This window comes from Scylla paramamosain, chromosome 19 (genome assembly GCF_035594125.1).
Source record: "Scylla paramamosain isolate STU-SP2022 chromosome 19, ASM3559412v1, whole genome shotgun sequence".
NCBI lineage: Eukaryota > Metazoa > Arthropoda > Malacostraca > Decapoda > Portunidae > Scylla > Scylla paramamosain.
The window spans coordinates 18,383,642-18,393,891 of record NC_087169.1 but is presented as its reverse complement, the minus strand read 5'-3'; the positions used below and the strand labels follow the sequence as shown (position 1 = coordinate 18,393,891).

General features: G+C 40.5%; 1 long non-coding RNA gene across 4 annotated transcripts in view; it reads right to left on the bottom strand.

Annotated features, from left to right (window-relative positions):
* Positions 1-8,588: 8,588 nt before the first annotated feature.
* Positions 8,589-10,250, bottom strand: part of LOC135109826 (uncharacterized) — a 184,355-nt gene continuing 182,693 nt past the window's right edge. For all 4 annotated transcript variants that reach the window (XR_010272918.1, XR_010272922.1, XR_010272919.1 and 1 more), the window contains one exon: positions 8,589-10,250. This exon is cut by the window's right edge and continues 992 nt beyond it. This is a non-coding gene — a long non-coding RNA (uncharacterized LOC135109826).

Below are 10,250 nucleotides of genomic sequence, written 5' to 3'. Positions count from 1 at the left end.
CACACACACACACACACACACACACACACACACACACACACTCACAGATGCAGACAAACAAACGAAAACCAATAGACAAGTCATAATATAGAGAGACATAGACAAATATACATACAGACAAACAGACACATACATATATAAACGAACAACGAAAAAAAACAAATAAAAAAATATAAATGGGAGAAAATAAAGAAGAGAACTGAACAGAGACACAGAGGAGGTAAGAATAAATACTCTCTCTCTCTCTCTCTCTTCTCCACATTTCTCCCCAGGGTAACAATACCTTCGCCTCCCACTCCACTCCTTCTCCACTCCACCCCCACGCTGGAGGCAGGCGGCTAAGTGGCTACATCTGCATATAACAAGGAGAGTTTGCTTGGCTAATAACTCCACATTCTACCCTTATTCATTCCTCATTCATTCCATCCTAAAAGTATGTGTGTACTTTCACTTTTACCTTCTCTCTCTCTCTCTCTCTCTCTCTCTCTCTCTCTCTCTCTCTCTCTCTTGCATGGTCACAAAAGCACGGAAAATAAAGAAAATGATTGACGAAAATTGAGGAAACAAAAAAAACCTGCTGATTTTTGTGGGTGCTACAGAACAGTGGAAGAGACAAATAAATATCTACAAAATTTGAAAGTAAAATGAAAAGAAGAATATTTAGCAAGGAAAGACTTCTATAATAGTAACCACCCAAATAATGAAGGAAAAATTAACTCACAGCCTCACTCTTTCTACTCTCTCTATTTTTTTGCTTCTCTAACCTGCTGTATGCTCCCCTACTCCCTCCCTCTTTGTACCCCCTCCCCCCTTTACTCTTTTTGTAATAGGTGAAATAAAAGAAATAATTGACTAACCTAATCTAACCTAACCTAATTTAACTGTTAAGCCACGTAGTTGACTTAATCCCTCACTACTTCACCCTCACTCACTCCCTGTTTACAATGATATTCAGTAATGGCTGCAACAAATTACTCACAGTTTGCCATCAAGTTCAGGGTCAAGGTTCTCAAGGGAATCATGTACATTTCATAAGCCCACAAGAACGAGCAACATCACGTAAGTTCTTAATACAAAGCGCTGTTCCCAAAGGCCGGAATTCAATGAGGTCATTTAAAAAGTATTAGTGTCTTTGAATGATAAAAAAAAAAAAATAAATAAATAAAATGTGAGGTTGTTGTTTTGTTTTTTCATGAAGTCAAGCGCACAGGAAGTATTATAAATGTATGTTGATTATTTTTTTTTATGTTTTGCTTTCTGATGAAACTGTAATATCTGAAATATCGTCATTTACATAAAACAAAGTGCCTAAGTATTTTTTTTATATGGATCAGAATAAAGCTGTCCCATTTTTCTCTAATTTTCACATTAAAAACAAAAATATTACGGCAAATTTCAGACGGGTCACACAAGAGACAGGACCTAACCTAACCTAACCTAACCTAAACGTAACCTAAACCTAATCTAACCTAACCTAAACCTAACTTAAATGGACAAAAAAAAAAAAACATAAATAAATAAATATATACACTGATAGCAATAAAAGACATTAAATTAAGTGCTTCAAACTACGTACCTATTTTGTGATTTAGCGTCCGTAGATTAATATTATTCCTCAGGAAAATCGTCCAGTGTTACACATAAAGAAAAATAAGTTATGTTACCATTAGCAGAAAAAAAGAAAAAAAGAAAAAGAAAAAAAAAGATAAATTAGTATGGCATATTTTTCTGCATGCTACCAATAAAAAGCATTCCCACCTTCGCTACATTTTCAGCAGCATTATAAGGCATTCCTCAGCTTGCAAGGAAACTGTTACTCAACGGATACATGAAACAGATGCGTAAATATTCATACAGTTCATGCAATCTTGATATATCCTGCAAATTTCTAGACTCCACTCACCCACTGACTCACTGACTCAGCGTGCGACTCCAGCGGCTCCAGTAAGTCCCCCGCAGCGACCACTCTCCTCATGAGCCAGACTTCATTACCTGCATGAAGAAAGAGGAAAAAATATCACTAATTATTCTCATTAGTGCCTTCAGAGCCTTGCCTGTCCGCCTCTCCCTGCCTCGCTTCCCCCTCCCATCTATTCCATCTCTGTTCTTTCTCCTCAATTTCTCCCTTCCCTTCTCCCAAACCTACCATTACGTATTTGTCTTCCTCGCCCCCTTCCTCTTCCATCTCTTTCCCTTCTGTATCTTCCTTATTCCTCTCTGTTCATCATTCCCCTTCCTCCCATTTTCCTTAATTCTCTCCGTCCCTCCTATCTACCTTATCATTTCTTCTCTTCCCCCTTCTAGTTCCTTCCATTCCCTCTCATCTTCATCCCTCTCTCTTTTCCACATTTCTCTTCCATCCTCTCTCTCTCTTTCTCTCTCTCTCCCATCACACTGTCCCATTTTCCTTGATGACTTAGCCACTAATGATTTCTGCTTCTCCGCCCCCACCCCCTCTCTCTCTCTCTCTCTCTCTCTCTCTGATTCGATAACTGAAATCCCAAAGTAACAAAGTGCCCAGTAACTTCTAAATTCAGACCTACAGAGTCAGAGAGAGAGAGAGAGAGAGAGAGAGAGAGAGAGAGAGAGAGAGAGAGAGAGAGAGAGAGAGAGAGAGAGAGAGAGAGAGAGAGAGAGGCTCATAAAGTCTAGGGAATTACAACACCACTCTCTCTCTCTCTCTCTCTCTCTCTCTCTCTCTCTCTCTCTCTCTCTCTCTCTCTCTCTCTCTCTCTCTCTCTCTCTCTCTCTCTCTCTCATAAGGCATAACCTCCCTCACCTTTCCCACTTCCTCACTCACTTCCTCACCAACGCTTCATCTTTTCCCCTTGCAACATCCCGCCAAAGTCTCATTTTTCTCTCTCCTATCTCGTATCTCACTTCTCTTACTCTTAGTCTCTCTTTACCTTGCACCTTTTCCCTCCGTCCTGTTTGCCTCTTGCTTACGTTCAAACTATTCCCAGACTCATCAGCTGTAATGCATCCTCTTACCGTCTATTTGTGCTTATCTCCCTTCTTTCTCGCACCTTTCAACCCCCTTCTCGTTCTCCTCCTTTTCCAAGTTCTTGTCCCGTCCTTCTGCGCCTTCTTCAGCCCCGCCAGTGATGGAAGGGCTGCTCAAAATGCTGCCTCCACTTATCAGAAGGATCAGAATGAGGGTTACCGTGTTGGACATTCGACTCAAGCCAAGGACATGAGGGGTTCTTGTGTTTGGTCTAATGGGTTTTCGACCGTGTGAGGTAATGCAGTTTTGCGCCTCAGAATGTGTGTGTTTCTGTCCGTCTGTCTGTCTGTTTGTTTGTTTGTTTTTTTCTCTCTTCCGCTCTCTCTCTCTCTTTCTCTCTCTTATTTTGTTATGTCATGTTTATCTTTCCTTATTTATTATTCGACCCTCTGTTATTTCTCCAGCTTTATTTTATTCTTCTTTATCTGTATATTCTTTCTCTTGATTCATTTATGTTTCTCGAGTGTCTGTCTGTCTGTCTGTCTGTCTGTCTGTCTATCTCTCGTATTTTGTTATGTCAACCTTATCTTCCGTTATTTACTAGACGCTCTATTATTTGTTTAACCTTATTTAACTTTTATTTATCTTTATCTTGACATTCTTTCTCTTTATTTTCTTTCGAGTGTGCCCCCCTCTCTCTCTCTCTCTCTCTCTCTCTCTCTCTGGCCTTGATGAGCACAGTACTCATTACACAGCTGGGTCTTAAGTGGCGTGAAATTTAATGGAGTGTTTAAGGAATTCAGCCTTCAACATTCAGCCTTGAGAGAAAGTAATAGATAAAAGTTAAGAAAAAAGTTAAAGAAATTAAAGAAACTAAACTAAAGACAAAAGAGAAAAAGACAAAGAAATAACGAAAGAAAGAAAATAGAGAACAAAAAATAAAGAACGTGCGTGTAAAAAAAAATAGATAAATATCTGCGGAGTATTTCAATCTTGTTACGTGAATTTAAAAGTCTCATCAATAAAAAAAAAAATAAAAAAAAATAGAGGAGAGAAAAGAACAGCCAGATCTGTGACATATTACAAAGGTCATCACGTGTGTGTGTGTGTGTGTGTGTGTGTGTGTGTGTGTGTGTGTGTGTGTGTGTGTGTGTGTGTGTGTGTGTGTGTGATTATAGTTGCATTTAGGCGACAATACTTTTCGGCTTTTACTATTTCAATTCCATTTTATTGTATTAATCTTGTCAGGAGAAAAAATAAATAGTTCTTAATGGTTCATAATGTGTGTGTGTGTGTGTGTGTGTGTGTGTGTGTGTGTGTGTGTGTGTGTGTGTGTGTGTGTCCAAGACTTAATCCTAAAAGTCTACATATCGTGACTGAGTCCAAGCTGAATCAAAGGTGACAGAACATCATTTATCTAAACACGGTCCTGCACGCCTTCAAGCAATGTTCAAGTAACCCTCTCGTGTCCCTCGCCAACGTGCTCCTTCTCTCCACGCGACTCGAGACGGGGCGCTGGGACCCCTCCAAGTGTGTCACCGCGGTCTGGAAATGTGTCACGTCCCCAATTGTCGCGGAAATGGGACTGATGTGTTCGAAGCGACGCTCGAAACGTGTTGAGGCGCCGCGTGTTGAAACTGGTGAGTGAATCCACGCCGGCCCATCTTCTTGGCGTCCGCTGGTGAGTATTGATCACCGCAATACGTGGAGAGAGAGAGAGAGAGAGAGAGAGAGAGAGAGAGAGAGAGAGAGAGAGAGAGAGAGAGAGAGAGAGAGAGAGAGAGAGAGAGAGATTGCGATACATACACATACGTAACTAACACATCACCCCCTCCACACACACACACACACACACACACACACACACACACACACACACAAGAAAGGCGACAGAATGGAAATGACAAACAGAAATACATGGACAGGAAAGGAAGGAAGGAAGGAAGGACGGGGCAGTTCGCAGAGAGAGAGAGAGAGAGAGAGAGAGAGAGAGAGAGAGAGAGAGAGAGAGAGAGAGAGAGAGAGAGAGAGAGTGGGTTTCTCCGCCTGTAACACGACGAGGGTGGGGGCGCCGGCAGCAAAAATTCCCCTTCCGCAACATGTATTGACAAAGTGGAAAAATGAAAAAAACAACTGCAAACAAGGCGACTCTGACTCCACCGCCGCGCTAGAGAGAGAGAGAGAGAGAGAGAGAGAGAGAGAGAGAGAGAGAGAGAGAGAGAGAGAGAGAGAGAGAGAGAGAGAGAGAGAGAGAGAGTTACAATATCACACACAAACCAGAATCATCCCCATCACTTTGACTGCCCTATGAAAAAAAATAAAAATAAAAATAAATAAATAAACAAAAATGAAAAAAAAAAAATCCACAAAAGAAACAAAAAATACGCGGAAGAAAAAAAAAACATGAAAAGAAAATAAACACAAACACCAAACACACACACACACGCACACACACACAGATACACAGGCACCAGCACCACCACGACCTATCTATCCATCACGTTCTCCTCAATCATTTGTGGCCATTTTTCAAGCGAGCGGCAGCAGCATCGCATAAGACAAGCAGCTCGGCGAGGCGTCCTTAGCACCTCCCTGTTATGACTTGCTATTGAACATGGAGCCAGCCTGGAATTTTTTTCTGCGCGTGTTCGTATGCGTGGGGAGTCGCGCCCTGGCCCTTACCTCCTCATTCTCCTCCTCCTCCTCCTCTTCTCTCGCTCTCTAACACCCACTCCTCCTTCCTCTCTTACCTCCCTCTTTTCTTTCTTGTTTAATTTCTCGTGTACATAAATAAATGGGATCTCTCTCTCTTTTCTTTCGTTGTTTTCCATGTTTTCTCTTCCTCTGTGGTCGATTCATTCATTCATTCATTCTCTCTCTCTCTCTCTCTCTCTCTCTCTCTCTCTCTCTCTCTCTCTCTCTCTCTCTCTCTCTCTCTCTCTCTCTCTCTCTCTTTCCTCCTCCATTCCCTTCCTTTATGGTTTCACGTTTTACATACACACACACACAAACACACAAACACAACAAACAGCTTTCTTTCATCTTTTCTTTCTTTAGCCAATTTCCTCTGATTTTCTTGCTTCTTCCACTACTTCGCTCCTCCTCTCCTTCTCATCTCTTTCCCTTCTAATTCCACTCTTCACATACAAATATAAATATGTCTTTCTTTTCTTTCCTTTATCTTCTTTCTGATATTCTCATTTATTCTTTCTTCCACCTTGTCATCTCTTCTATTTCCTCCCTCGTCCCCTCCTTCGCCTTCTCGACGCGTGCGCAGAATAGATAAACGAAGGGCAACGTAAACAAACACTGCAGAAGGAAGATAAAATGATACGGTGCCCAAAGAATGAATAAATGAAGAAAGAAGCTGAATATTTGAGGATACTGCAGTAGAGACAGAGAGAGCTGGAAAGAGAGAGGAGGAGGGAGAGAGAGAGCAGTGGTGTGGTGAAGGAAAGCAACAACACTAACAAAATCGATCAATATTTTCAGTAAATTGTTATTGTGAATGAGTGAATGAAGAAGCGAGCTGAATATTTGAGGTTACTGCAATAAACAGAGAGAAAGCTGGAAAGAGAGAGAGGAGGGAGAGAGAGCAGTGGTGTGGTGAAGGAAAAACAACAACACTAATAAAATCGATCAATATAATCAGTAAATTGTTATTGTGAATGAGTGAATGAAGAAGCGAGCTGAATATCTGAGGTTACTGCAATAGAAACAGAGAGAGCTAGAAAGAGGGAGGAGGAGGGAGAGAGAGAGAGCAGTGGTGTGGGGGAAGGAAAGCAACAACACTAACAATCAATCAATATTATCTGTAACTTGTTCTCTTCGGCGGACACGACCTCCCAAAGCGACGGCATGATGCACGGGCTTAGATGCAAGGCAGACACAGGGACTCACAGCCGCAGGGGGAGAGAGGGAGCGAGGGAGACCAGGACAGGAAAGCAGGGAAAGGAAGGCTGAGGTTGCGAAGGTGGGAGAAGGCAAAGGAAAAGAAGGGAAGAAGAGAGATGAGCCTGAAGTATAGGGCAGAAGAAATGAAAAAGTGTAATGAGAAGAAATGAAAAGGATAAACAAAAGGTGGACTGCAAGCGTAGGGTAGAGAAACATAGGAAACAAAGATGGAGGAGGAGAAAGGAAAAAAAAAAAAAGGAATGTAGGAATTCTGAGGAGAGGGAAGGTAAGGAAAGAGAGTTCTGAATATGAAGAAGACTCAAGGGAGAAGATAATAAGGAGGAGGAGAAGGAGGAGGAGACAGGAAAGGTGCAGGTAGGTTTGAAGGTCAAGACAAAGAGAAAACAGAAAAAAAGAGAATTGGAGGATAGAGAGATAAAATGAAAGGAAAGAGAGAGAGAAGTTGGAAGAAAATAAGAAAGACAAAAAAGAAAAGATTGGAAATGAAGGAAAGAAAACAAGAATAACCGATGACGAGGAGGCGAGAAAGAAGGGTGAAAATGGAAGGTCAAGAAAAGAGAAAGAAAAGAAAAATAGAAAAGAAAAAAACAAAAGACAAAGACACAACTGGAAAAGTGAAGGCGATAGCGAGCAAAAAAGTGGAGAATTAAAGAAAAAAGAATAAAGGAAGAGTACAAAAAAGAGACAAAGAGAAGTATAAAAGAGAAATCTGAGAACAATAAAAACAGAAAGATGAAAACAAAACAAAAACATCAAAAGGAGAAAGCGACATGGAATCAAATAACAGAGAGAGAGAGAGAGAGAGAGAGAGAGAGAGAGAGAGAGAGAGAGAGAGAGAGAGAGAGAGAGAGAGAGAGAGAGAGAGAGAGAGAGAGAGAGAGAGAGAGAGAGAGAGAGAGTCCAATCAGACCATGAAACCAGACCACACACACACACACACACACACACACACACACACACATTTTTAGGTTTGTGAATTACCTGGAAATTGAAAAACATAAATATTAACTCAGATATCACAGAATACCCTCTCTTCAAAGGCTAAAGACGAAGAAATAAAGTAAAAAAGAATGCAGAGAGAGAGAGAGAGAGAGAGAGAGAGAGAGAGAGAGAGAGAGAGAGAGAGAGAGAGAGAGAGAGAGAAACTGCCCTCTCCCTGACAAGAACACAAACGCATCCTCATGTCCACCACCTTCTCACTTTTCCAGTATTTCAGCATTCCAGTATTCCAGGAAAAAAAGGAACTTCGCCTTAATTCCCACCAGTGATAACTATGGATATATGGATTCCAGGTAATTCCAGATATTCCAGGTAATTTGTCTTCCTCGTACTCTCGTTCCCAGGTGTTCCAGAAACCTATATGGCGTTCCAGATATGATTCCTGTAACTCATGTTTCATCCTGAGAATAATTATTTGTTTATGTGTCTTCCAGGATTCCAGTGGTGGGCCCTCAAAGATTTATTTCCTTGGAGTTCCAGTGTCTCAGAGGTCGGTCATTGGCTGTGTGTGTGTGTGTGTGTGTGTGTGTGTGTGTGTGTGTGTGTGTGTGTGTGTGTGTGTGTGTGTGTGTGTGTGTGTGTGTGTGTGTGTGTGTGTGAAGTTAAAAGAACTAATTAGAAAAAGAGAAGAAAAGAAAGGAGAAACAGACTACAAGAACATGAAATACAATAAAGAAACACACACGCATAAAGAAAAAAATGGAGATGAGTAAAGAAATAAGATTAGATATTTCATTTAATTCATTTATTATTTTATCTAATTTCTCATGTGTATATTTAATGGCGTAATTAATTTGTTGTTTTGATCTACGTTTCATTGTCTACAAATTTCACTAACAAAATTTTCCACTTTTTCCACCTTTTTGTGAGTTTTGGTGACCCGAGTCTGGAAAGCTTGGAGGCAAATATAACCTTGTTTTAATTAATGGCAATATAATCAATTCCAATCTTATTTGCTCGCCTATTAGGTTCCTCCTTTTAAAACCCTTCATTAAATTCTATCCTTTTGTGCTCCGGCCAAACAATATTCCAACATCCTTGTTTTCATCAGTCTCGTGCTGACCCACTTTGCCTTTTAAGCATCTATTTTATCTTTTTCTTTTATTTTCTTTGTCTTTTCCTTCTATTTGTCTCGCTGCTTCGTGCAAGGAAGAAAATATAATCCAGCTTTTTCGTCGTGCGTATTATCATAGTATTTTTCTGCTGTATATCTTTCTTATGATATTCGTAGTTGCTTTGATTCATTATCCATTTTCCTTATTTACATCGTCTTGGGTTTGTTTTTATTCCAGTCTTTATTTTCTTTTATCTTCCCTTCGTTCATATTTCGCTTATATTCCATAGATTTTTTATTTTATTTCGGTAATTATTTTATTAATTCATTCATTGTTTAATTCACTTATATGTACTATTTTTTTTTATTTTCATTTCTTCTCTTCGTTCTCATCTATATTGCACATATTTCTTTGATTCCAGCCATTATTTTCTTTATTTTCGATTAATCTGTATTCAGTTTACGTTCCAGTGTCTCTTCTTCGTAATTCCAGCTTTCCAGTAACTTCCTCTGTGTCGCTGTCCTTGTTCGCCACCTTTGTTCACGTCTCAGTAATTCCGTCCGTGTATCTAGGTCCGTCTCTCGTTTTCTATAATAGCTGTACTGTATTTCTTATGTCTTTGTCTCGCCTCTTACGCCTTTGTCCAGGTTCCAGCAATTTCATCTACATGCGTTCCAGTGCACTTGGCCTTTCATTGTCTATATTCTAGGACTTCTTAACTTTTATGCTGATCTTGCTGTGTCCAGTTACTTCTGTCAGTTCCTTTTGTTTTATTCTTTGGAGTGGTCTGAGGTTTTGCCGATTTTTGTCATTGTTAAGTTCTTTTATAAAGTTTTCTTTTCGTCCATGTCGGTATCATAACTCTTGCCAACGATTTTCTCCTCTCGTATGCTTCACTTGTCTTTCTTTAAAGTTTGGCTCGGTGCTCTGTGTCGCGCGGTGATGTCCTGGCTTTATTTATTGGAAAAGTTTCTCTGTTATTATTACTGTTCGTTCTTCAATATTTCAATTCCTTTGTCAGTGCTCGAGCTTCTCTTCTTTAATCAGCTTCTTGGTGCGAGCCCTCCTGCTGCGTACGTCCCTCAGTTCCCTTGATGACACTCCGTCCCTTCCTGGTACGCGCTCTTTAAAAGAAACGCATTTTTGTTTGACACTGAAGATTATACTTCATCTTGCCTTTCTTTCACTTCCCGGCAGCTGCGCTGCGACTTCGTGGACCTCCTCGTTGCCTCTCATCTTCCAACTTTCAGCTTTCCACGAATATTGTCTCTTAACCTGATCCGTCCTTTCCCTTACCACTCTACCTCCCACCGTCCCTTTGTCTCTCCAGATCTTAC